The sequence below is a fragment of the Scyliorhinus torazame genome, chromosome X, assembly GCF_047496885.1.
Source record: "Scyliorhinus torazame isolate Kashiwa2021f chromosome X, sScyTor2.1, whole genome shotgun sequence".
Lineage (NCBI taxonomy): Eukaryota > Metazoa > Chordata > Chondrichthyes > Carcharhiniformes > Scyliorhinidae > Scyliorhinus > Scyliorhinus torazame.
In genome coordinates, this window is record NC_092738.1 from 8,556,015 (window position 1) to 8,571,792 (window position 15,778).

Below are 15,778 nucleotides of genomic sequence, written 5' to 3' on the forward strand. Positions count from 1 at the left end.
CACATTTGCTGTCCTCCAGTCCTCTGGCACTATTCCTGTAGCCAATGATGACATAAAAATCAAAGCCAAAGGTCCAGCAATCTCTTCCCTGGCCTCCCAGAGAATCCTCGGATAAATCCCATCAGGTCCCGGGGACTTATCTATTTTCAGCCTGTCCAGAATTGCCAACACCTCTTCCCTACGTACCTCAATGCCATCTATTCTATTAGCCTGGGGCTCAGCATTCTCCTCCACAACATTATCTTTTTCCTGAGTGAATACTGACAAAAAATATTCATTTAGTATCTCGCCTATCTCTTCAGACTCCACACACAATTTCCCATCCCTGTCCTTGACTGGTCCTACTCTTTCCCTAGTCATTCGCTTATTCCTGACATACCTATAGAAAGCTTTTGGGTTTTCCTTGATCCTTCCTGCCAAATACTTCTCATGTCCCCTCCTTGCTCGTCTTAGCTCTCTCTTTAGATCCTTCCTCGCTACCTTGTAACTATCCATCGCCCCAACTGAAACTTCACACCTCATCTTCACATAGGCCTCCTTCTTCCTCTTAAAAAGAGATTCCACTTCCTTGGTAAACCACGGTTCTCTCGCTCGACGCCTTCCTCCCTGCCTGACCGGTACATACTTATCAAGAACACGCAGTAGCTGATCCTTGAACAAGCCCCACTTATCCAATGTGCCGAACACTTGCAGCCTACTTCTCCACCTTATCCCCCCCAAGTCACGTCTAATGGCATCATAATTGCCCTTCCCCCAGCTATAACTCTTGCCCTGCGGTGTATACTTATCCCTTTCCATCATTAATGTAAACGTCAACGAATTGTGGTCACTGTCCCCAAAGTGCTCTCCTACCTCCAAATCCAACACCTGGCCTGGTTCATTACCCAAAACCAAATCCAACGTGGCCTCGCCTCTTGTTGGCCTGTCAACATATTGTTTCAGGAAACCCTCCTGCACACACTGTACAAAAAACGACCCATCTATTGTACTCGAACTATATCTTTTCCAGTCAATATTTGGAAAGTTAAAGTCTCCCATAATAACTACCCTGTTACTTTCGCTCTTATCCAGAATCATCTTCGCCATCCTTTCCTCTACATCCCTAGAACTATTAGGAGGCCTATAAAAAACTCCCAACAGGGTGACCTCTCCTTTCCTGTTTCTAACTTCAGCCCATACTACCTCGGAAGAAGAGTCCCCATCTAGCATCCTCTCCGCCACCGTAATACTGCTCTTGACTAGCAGCGCCACACCTCCCCCTCTTTTGCCTCCTTCTCTGAGCTTACTAAAACACCTAAACCCCGGAACCTGCAACATCCATTCCTGTCCTTGCTCTATCCATGTCTCCGAAATGGCCACAACATCGAAGTCCCAGGTACCAACCCATGCTGCCAGTTCCCCTACCTTGTTTTGTATACTCCTGGCATTGAAGTAGACACACTTCAAACCACCTACCTGAACACTGGCCCCCTCCTGCGACGTCAAATCTGTGCTCCTGACCTCTTTACTCTCATTCTCCATTACCCTAAAACTACAATCCAGGTTCCCATGCCCCTGCTGCATTAATTTAAACCCCCCCAAAGAGCACTAACAAATCTCCCCCCCAGGATATTTGTGCCCCTCAGGTTCAGATGTAGACCATCTTGTCTGTAGAGGTCCCACCTTCCCCAGAAAGAGCCCCAGTTATCCAGAAATCTGAATCCCTCCCGCCTGCACCATCCCTGTAGCCACGTGTTTAAATGCTCTCTCTCCCTATTCCTCATCTCACTATCACGTGGCACGGGCAACAACCCAGAGATAACAACTCTGTTTGTTCTAGTTCTGAGCTTCCATCCTAGCTCCCTGAAAGCCTGCCTGACATCCTTGTCCCCTTTCCTACCTATGTCGTTAGTGCCAATGTGGACCACGACTTGGGGCTGCTCCCCCTCCCCACTAAGGCCCTTCTGAGCAACAGGGCCAGACTCCGTGCCAGAGGCCCGTACCCCATGGCTTACCCCTGGTAAGTCTCCCCCCCCCCCCCCCCCCCCCCACAAGTATCCAAAGCGGTATACTTGTTTCTCAGGGGAACGACCGCAGGGGATCCCTGCACTGACTGCTTTTTCCCAGTCCCTCTTACAGTTACCCACCTATCTCCAATCTTTGGTGTAACTAATTCCCTGAAGCTGCTATCTATGACCCCTTCTGCCTCCCGAATGATCCGAAGTTCTTCCAACTCCAGCTCCAGTTCCCTAACTCGGTCTTGGAGGAGCTGGAGATGGCAGCACTTCCTGCAGGTAAAATCAGCAGGGACACTAACTGCATCCCTCACCTCAAATGTTAGTGTGTCTGTCCTTTGGGGCCAATTATTCCCTTATAATTGGTCACTATGTGTGACTCCCTTATTTTTTTTTTCAAAAAGAAATTTTCGGACACGGCACACTTCCCAATGAGGGACCAGTGCTGATTTACCATCCCAATGTTGCAGGATGTAAATAGCATTTGGCAGCAACCCAAAGGTCACCTAAACAAATAAAAACTTTTTGAAATGAAAAGGTCGAATGAGGTGCGTATGGGCCGCGACGGGTAAGATTTGGATGGAGTCCCCGGGTAGGACGGCTACCAATACCGTATCTCCCCTACCCGAGCGTGATTGACCAGCGGGGGGGGGGTCCTCAGGCAGGGCGGGTCTCACGCCGTTTCTCCACTGCCTGAGCAACCGACAAGAACTGGCAAAAATGTAGTCATCGTGGTGGGGTTGCCGTAGTGGTTCTATCCTTCGAACCAGAAGGGCAGTTACGATCGGGCGTCTGATACCCGAACAAGTATCAGCTGAAAAGCGAGTTCTCTGAACAAGCGTGTGGTCTGTTCACCAGGTATCTGCAGATAAGCTAGTTCCGCTGAACAAGCGTGTGGAAAACATTCTCCTGTCGTACAAACAACATTAAACAAACTTACTAACAACATCAAACATTCTGCAGGTTCCATCAGGAAGGACAACACTTTTCCCAAGCGTTTCCTTTGAAACATCATGTGGACACCTCAGTTCTCGGTTGCGAACAGGGTCGCAAAGGGGTTCTCGGTTTGGGAGTCAGACCCAAGGTCGTCATCTTCTCCCGGGTGCCAAACTCTGGAGTGTATCAGGGCTGAGAGGGCTGCGTGGTGTGAGTTGGGGTCGCTCTCGTCGTTGCGGACGAGTCTGTAGGAGTTGTTGAGGTGCCAATAATTTGTGTCGAGTTGTGTGGGGACAAAGTCGGGGTCGTCCGTGTGGTTCGGTGGTCGGTGGTGGGATTTATTTAGAAAAGTGATCAGGGAGGGATCACTTGGATCGTAGTCTGAGTCGCTGGGTGTGGGTCCGGTTGCATGGGGATAGTAGGGAGGCATGCTGTGGCTATCGTCCGAGTCACAGTCGCTGTCTCTGCTGCTGCAGTCTGTGGGCGTTCCGGGGCGGAGTGTATATTTTGGGGGTGGAGTCGAGGTCCGGTCCGTGGCTGGGCTGGACGTGGTGGGGGTTGGTCGGGTTACGTTGGCTGTGGGCAGGGTGTGGTCTGCTGCGTCAAGCATGACGTGGTGGGCGTGGTTCGACTGTGCTCCATAAGCCTTTAACTGGTTTATATGGAACCACGTAGTCTTACCATTGGGGTACTTTATTTTGGAAACGGATGGGCTTACTTTATCCGCAATGGAGTACGGACCCAAGTATTTTGGTGACAGGAATGTGCTGGGGTTATATACAGACAGCATCACTTGCTGTCTGATATCGTATTCCGTTGCATGCACTGCCTTATCGAAACAAGCCTTGCTCTGTTTCTTTCTGGTGCCCAATTTTACTGCGGCTGCTAGCTGAGCCGTTTTTACATTTGCAACTAATTGCTCCACAGCTTTCTCGTGGGTGAGGGCCGTAACTTCAGGGCTGGTCAGGTCTAAACCTAACAAGTATTCTGTCCCTTTCATGGGGCGTCCGGTCATGAGGGTGTGTGGGGTGTAACCTGTGGAGGTGGAAACAGTGTTACGCAAAAACATCAGCGCAAAGGGGAGGACCGAATCCCAGGTGGTGTTGTTCTGCTGGACCATTTTTCTGAGGGTGGATTTTAGGGTCCGATTCATGCGCTCCACTGTACCACTCGACTGAGGGTGGTACGCAATGTGGAATTTTTGGGTGATGTCAAATATCGTGAGGACGTTCTGCATGACCCGTCCCGTAAAGTGAGAACCTTGGTCCGACTCAATACTGCGGGGGAGTCCCCATCTTGTAAAGATGTGGTGGGTTAGAATCTTGGCTGTGGTTTTCGCGGTGTTGGTGCGGGCTGGAAATGTAAAAGTGTCTATGACCACCAGAACATATTTATAACCATTCCTGCAAGGGGGCAATGGACCTATAAAATCGATCTGGAGGTTAGTCCAGGGGCCGTTAACGGGTCGGGTGTGGCTGAGTTGGGCCTTTTTGGCATATCTGTCGGGGTTATTCTGCGCACCGATAAGGCAATTTTCAATGTAATGGTTTACATCTTCCTTGAGATTTGGCCACCAACAAAGCTGTTTGAGATGGGCTGTAGTGGGATCGATTCCCTGGTGTCCATGACCATCATGGAACAAACAAATCAATTGGTTCCTGTCCTGTTCAGGAACTACATAAAGGGTGTCCTTTAACACCACACCGTCATGTGTGGTCAGTGTATTTCTGAACCTCTCGTATGAGGCTGGAAACTTCCCTTTCACGATCTCAGTGAGAGCGCTGTCCTGCTTCTGGGCCGCTACTAGATCTTCGATCCTAGTCTGCGCGACCTGAACTGCACTCACTGGCACACTCACTGGGGCACTCTCGGGGGGCTTCCAAAAGTACCCATGCCTGGATCCTGCCTTAGCCAGCGCGTCGGCTTTTACATTTCCAGGGGGGGAGGAACGATGGTGGCTGCGGACTTTTCTAATGCCAAAAGTCCTGTTCTTGGCTTTTTGTAAAATATGGCGGAGTAATGGGGCTGAGGGGAGGGGTTTCCCATCCGCGGAAACAAATCCTCTTGTTTCCCAGAGGGGCAGAAATTCCGTGAGGCTGTTACAGACATAGAGGCTGTCCGAGTATATGTCTGCTGGGCTGGGGAAGGAATCCGGGTGCTCAACGATGTATGCGATGGCTGCGAGCTCTGCTGCCTGCGCGCCTAGGTTTTAACGCTGTTTCCTCGAGGGCGCGTCCTCAACATAGATCCCGCAACCTGTTATGTGCTGCCCATCTAAGAATGTGGAAGATCCACCCACATAAATCTTAATGGGCTCACACGTGTCTGTGTGTGGGGGGTTCTGAGATGAATTTCCTATCTTTCTGGGGGGTGTTTTAGCAATAAAGGGGCCTGTGTTGTGGTGTGGAGAGATAATCTCACATTCATGGGGGGTTCCGGGGTACTGTAAATTGTCGACTAAGTAGGTGTGTGTCTTTGTCCTTTTAACAGTGATGTCCCGTCCCTGCAAGAGAAGGGTCCATCTCGCTGCTCTAATCTGACTGACTGTACTGTCCTTGAGTCGTCCGTCTAGTAAAAGTTGGGTGGGGGTGTGCTCGGTCAAAATGGTGATGGGGTTCAGTCCGGTAATGTAGGAAAAGTACTGGACTGCCCAGAATACTGCGAGCAGGTGCCTCTCACAGGCTGGAAATCCCTGCTCCACAGCATCTAAAAGTCGGGAGGCGTAAACTACGGGTCTTATCTGGTCGTGCCGTTCCTGCAGGAGCGCGGCTGGAAGGGTGGTCGCTACCTCTATGGTGTAAGGGGAAAGCGGGTCTGGAACTTGTAGTGCGGGGGCGGCTATGAGCGCCTGTTTTAATGATTCCACAGCATCCGTATGCTGCGGAAGCCATTCCCAGGGGGCTCCCTTCTTTAAGAGCTCTGAGAGGGGCGCTGCCTTGCTGGCGAAACCGTCAATGTGGTTTCGGCAGTAGCCAACCAGTCCTAAAAACGACCGGAGGGCTGAAACGTTCTGGGGAAGGGGCAATTTAGCGATCGAGTCAATTCTTTTATGCCCGATCTCGCGTTTACCATGCGTGATAATTGTTCCCAAATATACCACTTTTTCTTCCAAAATCTGGACCTTTTTGGGGTTGACTTTACAACCAATTGTATGTAATAGTTCCAGGAGTTCGGACAGAAGCTCGATGTGCTCTTCCTTGGTGTCTGTCTGCAATAGTAGATCAGCTACATACTGGACGAGACATTCGGGGCGAGAGAATTTCGCTCGTCCATTTGCTAGCTGTCGGTGGAAATTGGAGGGGGAGTTGTGGAATCCTTGTGGCAGGCATGTCCACGTGTACTGCTGTCCTTTAAAGGTGAAGGCAAATTTGTACTGGCACGCCTTTGCCAATGGAATGGACCAGAATCCATTACTGATGTCCAAAACCGTGAAGTAACGGCAATTGAGTCCCTGCTTGAACATGGTCTCGGGACTTGTTGCCTGTGGGGGCTGCTGCGGGGGTGATTTTGTTGAGTTCCCGATAATCGATGGTCAGTCGCCATGATCCATCGGGCTTTCTCACTGGCCAAATCGGGGCATTATTAGTGGAGGCTACTGATCTAAGTACGCCCTGCTCAATAAGTTCTCTATAACTTTTAGGATTTCTCCCTCTGCCTCTTGGGGAAATCCGTACTGTTTTGGGGGTCTAGGGTCAGGTCCTGTTACTTGTACGGAGCCAGGCATCCGTCCACAGTCGTGCTTGTGGGTCGCGAATGCTACCCTGTTCTTTTGCAGGACTGCCCTAACCTGTTGGTCCGTGCTAAGCGTGGTCGGGTTGAACCAAAATTCGCCTACTGCGCTAATTTTGTTCATATATTCCCCTATGTTGCGGGGGCTCTTGCGTATTTTGCCATCTTCCAGACACACTGGTTGACTGGATCGAATGATAGGTGGTGGGAATTCATAAAATCAATTCCCAGAATGTGTTGTGCTGTGTGGGGCAGGTCTACTAAAACTACGGGGTGTTTGGTGGTGATGGTTCCGATTTGAATGGGTACAGGGACTGTGATGTGTCCCTGCTGTGAGTGGCCTGTAAAGCCGCAGAGGGTGATTGTGGCTGTAGTGGGCCACGTGTCTTTTTGGAACATGGTGGAGGAATTTATTGTGGTGCGGGACCCTCCTGTGTCCCAAAGAAATTCGATAGGCTGTCCCCGAATTTTTGCTGCGACTACGGGTCGTCCTGACCGATCCCAAAGGGTGTCGCAGACCCAACTGGGGGAGTCCGGACACCGTCAGTCCGTTCCGGTCAAGTCCGTCTGATCCGAACGGCCGCTAACGCTATGGATGGGCTCTGCCTTTTTCTTACTGAGAGTGCCCGTCTGCTGGGCTCTCTGTGGCTTTTTAGGGACATTGCACTCTCTTGCGAAGTGTCCCAACTGTCCGCAGTTGTAACACTCCTGTGACTTGGGTGGGGGGCTGTTCTTTCCTTCATTCACCCAGGCGGGGTTGTGATGTGTTGTTTTACTGCCTGCATGTCTGCGGCAGCCTGCTTTTCCTCGGTGGTTTTAGCTGTGGGTTTATTCTGAACAGATTGCTCCCAAACGCGGGACAATCTTTTAACTACCCACTTCTCGTTATGGGCCTCCTTTGAGGGATCATAACTCGTACAGGCTTTCTGCGGCTGCGAAGTGAATCCACAGGCGTCCAGCGAACGCTGTGGGGTGCTCAGACTTCTTCTGCCTACATTTATTGAGGCCATCTACGGGGTCACCCCGGTTGTACCCGATCGCATCCAGGATCGCGGTATGCATTTCTGCAAGGGTGCCTCCTCCTGCATTCTGTGGGTCGGGAAGGGCTGCTGCTACCGACGGATCTAAACTTAGAACCATGAGCTTTACATGCTCTCTGTCGTCCAGGCCGTACATGTTCGTCTGATGTTTGACGGTGGCAAAGGAATGGTGGGGGTCTGCGGCGGGGAGGAATGGTGTGATCTTTGCACACGCGTCCCGTAATTGGCTCACTGTTAAGGGGGTGGAATATAGATATTCCGCATCGTCCGATGTGGCTGTGCGGTGGGTGGTTACAGGGTTCATTGGAGCTTGAACTGTCTGCTGTGTGGGGGGTGGGGGTGCTTTTCTCCTTTGGGGCTTTCCCTGCGCACATGTTCCCTGAACATATCTCTGCGCTGTTTCTTGCAACTCTTCCCAATCAGGGCCGTCTTCCTGGTCTAACTTTTCCCCAAAGGTTTCCTGAAATCCTTTCTGAACAGAAAGCAGTGATTGCAGCTCTGCAATCTGCTTCCGGCACTTTGCGTGATCTATTGTGCTTTGTCTTTGTTCTGTGGTGGCAGCGTGGAGCGCTCTCAAGGCTGCCTTGAGATCACTGCATTGTTTCTGTAGCGTCTCCACCTGCTTCTCTGTCTCTTTCCTGACCAGGACTGCACGCTGCGTGTCCTGATAGGCCTTTTCGTACTGTGATTGGAAACTGCTTAAATGTGCCAGACAAGACTGGTGACCCCGTTTGGCGTCAGCCACCTCTTCATCCTTTGCTGCCAATTTCTTCCTTGACTCTAAATTCTCTTTCTCAACCTCGCTTACATCGACTTTACTCATCCGATGTATACCCTCAACTTCTTTGCGGAGCATCTTGACGACCTCCTCTGTGCCTCGCAATTGTGCCAAACAGGATACGATTGCCATCGGCTTGCGAGCTTTTTCCAAGCTCTTTTTATGTTTCTCGCTCAGGTTCTCCCACCAAGTATGCCCTATACTTCCGGGACCTGATTCGTCATTACTGCAGAATTCATTCCACAGGGGCCATCCTTTGCCCTTGAGATATTTCTGGATTTCCTCCTCCCAAATGGGACACTGTCCCACTCTACTGCTGCTGGTCGCTGCGACCGCAAATTCCTCAGGGTTCATGAGGCGCTGCATTGCCTGCATGGCCATCTTTCCTATCCGCTTGCTTTGTTTCAATTTGGAACAGGGGGCTAAGGCGGTGTTGTAAATGCGGGTATGGCTTGCGCTAATTTCCGAAAATACGGACTTCCGACAGTTTTGACACAACAAAATCTATCAGTTTTACCTTATAGCCCTGTTAGTTACGCATGCATACACACACTTCCGAATTATGACTATTGATCAGAACTGCTTGAACACTTGTGGTTTTCTGTTTCCAATTGGATCTCTAATTCAAAATTTCTTGGGTCCTCCCGGAGTGGTTTTCCACTTCTAGATCGGGTCCCGTCAGAGTCGCCAAAATGTTGCTCGTTTTAGCCTTTTGCTCTAATTCTGTCACCTTTGCTCTTGAGTCGCCAGGTATCTTTCTGATACCGTCACGTGGTTCAAGTCCAAGTAATGATTACTAATCCAACACACTGCTTAGTAAGAGTTAAATCAACGTTCATTTATTATATACAGCAATTAATACTTTTACATTAATTCTACTTCTAAACTACTACCTACCACTAACAGGCCAATACTTAACTTTGGAAATGGCCCACCAGGTCAGGGAAACAAATGGTCTTTCGAATGGGTTCTGAGCCTGCGGGATTCAAAAGCTGGTACAGGTCGATAGTCAAGAGTGTCTATCTGGTAGCGATTGTTGGAGTAAAACTTACGTTTTCTTTCAGCAAGGGTCTCGAAGGGTGCGGAGAGGAGAAGAAGGGTCGATTTGAACTTGGCCCCTATTCTTATAGTCCCCAGGGGCTTCCCGCCTCTCCGGGCGGACCTTGTACCTGGTTCCAAGTGATTGGACCTGGTCCCAATCACTTGGTTCGATATTCTCCAATGCTGGAGCGATCCCTTGATCGAGGGGTGGTCGTTTACCTCTCTTTGTGTCAGCTCCTGCTGGCGCCGAAAGGTCTGGGTCGGCTTTGTGTGTCTATTTTGTACCAATTGTTCCCGGGGATTGCTACTTTATATGCAGGTGGCTGGGGTGTTGTGATGTTGATGGCTGCAGGTATCGATTCGGTCTGGTTTCCCCAGAGGCGAATACACTGTTTTACCTGCAGCTGTCTGTTTGAGTCCTGTTGGCTGATTTTCCCATCAGCCTCTTCCGTTCGCCATTTTAGATCGGGGTTTGGCCATTCTAATCGGGAGTCAGCCATTTTACATGGCTACAGTATGGAGGGAAGATCTTATGAGGAAAGGCTGAGGGACTTGAGGCTGTTTTCGTTAGAGAGAAGAAGGTTAAGAGGTGACTTAATTGAGGCATACAAGATGATCAGAGGATTGGATAGGGTGGACAGTGAGAGCCTTTTTCCTCGGATGGTGATGTCTAGCACGAGGGGACATAGTTTTAAATTGAGGGGCGATAGATATAAGACAGATGTCAGAGGTAGGTTCTTTACTCAGAGAGTAGTAAGGGCGTGGAATGCCCTGCCTGCAACAGGAGGTGACTCGCAAATGGTCATTGGATAGACATATGGACGAAAGGGAAATAGTGTAGATGGGCTTTAGAGTGGTTTCACAGGTCGGAGCAACATCGAGGGCCGAAGGGCCTGTACTGCGCTGTAATGTTCTATGTTCTAAAGGTAAAGGTGATCTGATGGGAGATAATAAGGAGATTAAAAAAGAAATACCTCAGATTAGAAAAGAAATCCAGGAGGGTGGAAAAGAAATGAAAAATTTCAAATGTTTTCACTGTAATAAACTAGGCCATGTAAAGTCACAGTGTTGGTGGTTGAAGAAAAGCACTGGGAAGGCTGATGTGGTAAAACAGGATAAGACAGTGGGATTTGTTAGAGTGGTAAAGGAAAGCCCAAGGGAAGCGAAGGAGGTGCAAACGATTGTACAGCCTGTTCAAGAAGTAATTGTTAAGAAGGTGCCAGATGTCTTTTAAAGAATTTACTTGTGTGGGTAAAGTTTACTCATGTGTATCAGGAGCAGCAGGTAAAGAAGTCACAATTTTAAGAGATACGGGAGCTAGTCAATCTTTAATGGCAAGAGATGAGGAATTATGTAGTTTGGGAAGAATGCTGCCAGAAAAGGTGGTGATATGTGGAATTCAGGGTGAGAGGAGTCGCGTTCCATTATATAAGGTAAGGTTGGAAAGTCCAGTGAAGAGTGGTGAAGTGGGAGTAGGAGTAATAGAGAAACTATATTGTCCAGGAATACAGTTTATCTTGGGTAATGATATAGCTGGATCGCATGTGGGACTGATGCCTACTGGGGTTAATAAGCCAGTGGAAAATCAGACAACTGAGGTGTTGAAGGATGAATATCCTGGGATTTTTCTGGATTGTGTAGTAACAAGGTCTCAAAGTCACAGGTTAAGACAAGAGGAGAAATCAAAGAGTGAAGATGAAGTTGAAGTGCAATTATCAGAAACTATTTTTGATCAGATGGTTGAAAAAGAACAAGAACAGGTGGAGGATGAGGCGGATATTTTTAGTTGAGGAAAATTGGCGGAGTTACAAAAGAAAGATGTAGAAGTAAAACGGATGTTTCAGAAAGCATATACGGAAGAGGAATCTGAGAGTATACCAGAGTGTTATTACAGTAAAAGTGATGTCTTGATGAGAAAATGGAGACCTGCACATATGGAGGCGGATGAAAAGTGGGCAGAAGTTCATCAAGTAGTATTGCCGGTAGGGTATAGAAAGGAGGTGTTGCGAGTTGCACATGAGGTACCAGTGGGAGGTCATTTGGAAATAAGGAAAACTCGAGCTAAAATCCAGAAATATTTCTATTGGCCTGGACTACATAAAGATGCAGTTAGATTTTGTAAATCATGTCACACATGTCAAGTGATAGGGAAACCTCAGGCAGTGATAAAACCAGCGCCCTTAATACCCATTCCAGCATTTGAGGAACCTTTTTGATTGCGTAGGACCACTTCCTAAAACAAAAAGTGGGAATCAGTATCTTTTGACTGTAATGGATGTGTCTACTAGGTTTCCAGAGGCCATTCCAGTACGTAATATTACAGCTAAAAGGAGTACATAGTACATAGAAAATACAGCACAGAACAGGCCCTTCGGCCCACGATGTTGTGCCGAACCTTTGTCCTAGATTAATCATAGATTATCATTGAATTTACAGTGCAGAAGGAGGCCATTCGGCCCTTTGAGTCTGCACCGGCTCTTGGAAAGAGCACCCTACCCAAACTCAACACCTCCACCCAACACCAAGGGCAATTTGGACATTAAGGGCAATTTATCATTGGCCAATTCACCTAACCCGCACATCTTTGGACTGTGGGAGGAAACCGGAGCACCCGGAGGAAACCCACGCAGACACGGGGAGGACGTGCAGACTCCGCACAGACAGTGACCCAAGCCGGAATCGAACCTGGGACCCTGGAGCTGTGAAGCAATTGTGCTATCCACAATGCTACCGTGCTGCCCTTGAGAACAAATAAATCTACACTATATCATTTTACCTTAATCCATGTACCTATCCAATAGCTGCTTGAAGGTCCCTAATGTTCCTGACTCAACTACTTCCACAGGCAGTGCAGTCCATGCCCCCACTACTCTCTGGGTAAAGAACCTACCTCTGATATCCCTCCTATATCTTCCACCTTTCACCTTAAATTCATGTCCCCTTGTAATGGTTTGTTCCACCCGGGGAAAAAGTCTCTGACTGTCTACTCTATCTATTCCCCTGATCGTCTTATAAACCTCTATCAAGTCGCCCCTCATCCTTCTCCGTTCTAATGAGAAAAGGCCTAGCACCCTCAACCTTTCCTCGTAAGACCTACTCTCCATTCCAGGCAACATCCTGGTAAATCTTCTTTGCACCTTTTCCAAAGCTTCCACATCCTTCCTAAAATGAGGCGACCAAAACTGTACACAATACTCCAAATGTGGCCTTACCAAAGTTTTGTACAGCTGCATCATCACCTCACGGCTCTTAAATTCAATCCCTCTGTTAATGAACGCGAGCACACCATAGGCCTTCTTCACAGCTCTATCCACTTGAGTGGCAACTTTCAAAGATGTATGAACATAGACCCAAGATCTCTCTGCTCCTCCACATTGCCAAGAACTCTACCGTTAACCCTGTATTCCGCATTCATATTTGTCCTTCCAAAATGGACAACCTCACACTTTTCAGGGTTAAATTCCATCTGCCACTTCTCAGCCCAGCTCTGCATCCTATCTATGTCTCTTTGCAGCTGACAACAGCCCTCCTTACTATCCACAACTCCACCAATCTTCGTATCGTCTGCAAATTTACTGACCCACCCTTCAACTCCCTCATCCAAGTCATTATGAAAATCACAAACAGCAGAGGACCCAGAACTGATCCCTGCAGTACGCCACTGGTAACTGGGCACCAGGCTGAATATTTGCCATCCACCACCACTCTCTGACTTCTATCGGTTAGCCAGTTCGTTATCCAACTGGCCAAATTTCCCACTACCCCATGCCTCCTTACTTTCTGCATAAGCCTACCATGGGGAACTTTATCAAATCCCTTACTAAAATCCATGTACACTACATCCACTGCTTTACCTTCATCCACATGCTTGGTCACCTCCTCAAAGAATTCAATAAGATTTGTAAGGCAAGACCTACCCCTCACAAATCCGTGCTGACTATCCCTAATCAAGCAGTGTCTTTCCAGATGCTCAGAAATCCTATCCTTCAGTACCCTTTCCATTACATTGCCAACCACCGAAGTAAGACTAACTGGCCTGTAATTCCCAGGGTTATCCCTAGTCCCTTTTTTGAACAGGGGCACGACATTCGCCACTCTCCAATCCCCTGGTACCACCCCTGTTGACAGTGAGGACGAAAAGATCATTGCCAACGGCTCTGCAATTTCATCTCTTGCTTCCCATAGAATCCTTGGATATATCCCGTCAGGCCCGGGGGACTTGTCTATCCTCAAGTTTTTCAAAATGCCCAACACATCTTCCTTCCTAACAAGTATTTCCTCGAGCTTACCAATCTGTTTCACACTGTCCTCTCCAACAATATCGCCCCTCTCATTTGTAAATACAGAAGAAAAGTACTCGTTCAAGACCTCTCCTATCTCTTCAGACTCAATACACAATCTCCCGCTACTGTCCATGATCGGACCTACCCTCGCTCTAGTCATTCTCATATTTCTCACATATGTGTAAAAGGCCTTGGGGTTTTCCTTGATCCTACCCGCCAAAGATTGTTCATGCCCTCTCTTAGCTCTCCTTATCCCTTTCTTCAGTTCCCTCCTGGCTATCTTGTATCCCTCCAATGCCCTGTCTGAACCTTGTTTCCTCAGCCTTACATAAGTCACCTTTTTCCTCTTAACAAGACATTCAACCTCTCTTGTCAACCATGGTTCCCTCACTCGACCATCTCTTCCCTGCCTGACAGGGACATACATATCAAGGACACGTAGCACCTGTTCCTTGAACAAGTTCCACATTTCACTTGTGTCCTTCCCTGCCAGCCTATGTTCCCAACTTATGCACTTCAATTCTTGTCTGACAACATCGTATTTACCCTTCCCCCAATTGTAAACCTTGCCCTGTTGCACGTACCTATCCCTCTCCATTACTAAAGTGAAAGTCACAGAATTGTGGTCACTATCTCCAAAATGCTCCCCCACTAACAAATCTATCACTTGCCCTGGCTCATTACCCAGTACTAAATCCAATATTGCCCCTCCTCTGGTCAGACAATCTACATACTGTGTTAGAAAAGCTTCCTGGACACACTGCACAAACACCACCCCATCCAAACTATTTGATCTAAAGAGTTTCCACTCAATATTTGGGAAGTTCAAGTCGCCCATGACTACTACCCTATGACTTCTGCACCTTTCCAAAATCTGTTTCCCAATCTGTTCCTCCACATCTCTGCTACTATTGGGAGGCCTATAGAAAACTCCTAACAAGGTGACTGCTCCTTTCCTATTTCTGACTTCAACCCATACTACCTCAATAGGGTGATACTCCTCGAACTGCCTTTCTGCAGCTGTTATACTATCTCTAATTAATAATGCCACCCCCCCCCCCCCCCCCCACCTCTTTTACCACCCTCCCTAATCTTATTGAAACATCTATAACCAGGGACCTCCAACAACCATTTCTGCCCCTCTTCTTTCCAAGTTTCCGTGATGGCCACCACATCGTAGTCCCAAGTACCGATCCATGCCTTAAGTTCACCCACCTTATTTCTGATGCTTCTTGCGTTGAAGTATACACACTTCAACCCATCTCCGTGCCTGCAAGTACTCTCCTTTGTCAGTGTTCCCTTCCCCACTGCCTCATTACACGCTTTGGCGTCCTGAATATCGGCTACCTTAGTTGCTGGACTACAAATTCAGTTCCCATTCCCCTGCCAAATTAGTTTAAACCCTCCCGAAGAGTACTAGAAAACCTCCCTCCCAGGATATCGGTGCCCCTCTGGTTCAGATGCAACCCGTTCTGCTTGTACAGGTCCCACCTTCCCCAGAATGCGCTCCAATTATCCAAATACCTGAAGCCCTCCCTCCTACACCATTCCTGCAGCCACGTGTTCAACTGCACTCTCTCCCTATTCCTAGCCTCGCTATCACGTGGCACCGGCAACAAACCAGAGATGACAACTCTGTCTGTCCTGGCTTTTAACTTCCAGCCTAACTCCCTAAACTTGTTTATTACCTCCACACCCCTTTTCCTACCTATGTCGTTGGTACCAATGTGCACCACGACTTCTGGCTGCTCACCCTCCCCCTTCAGGATCCTGAAGACACGATCCGAGACATCCCTGGCCCTGGCACCCGGGAGGCAACATACCTTCCGGGAGTCTCGCTCGCGACCACAGAATCTCCTATGTATTCCCCTAACCATTGAATCTCCTACAACTATTGCTTTTCTATTCTCCCCCCTTCCCTTCTTGAGCCCCAGAGCCAGACTCAGTGCCAGAGACCTGGCCGCTAGGGCCTTCCCC

General features: G+C 48.6%; 1 protein-coding gene and 1 long non-coding RNA gene across 2 annotated transcripts in view; both read left to right on the plus strand.

Moving 5' to 3' along the window:
• The window catches only part of dazap2 (DAZ associated protein 2), a 103,852-nt gene that overhangs the window by 55,895 nt on the left and 32,179 nt on the right, over window positions 1-15,778 (plus strand). The window lies entirely within an intron of this gene.
• LOC140405530 (uncharacterized) overlaps window positions 1-15,778 on the plus strand; it is a 31,060-nt gene that overhangs the window by 6,596 nt on the left and 8,686 nt on the right. The gene's annotated exons all lie outside the window — the stretch shown is intronic.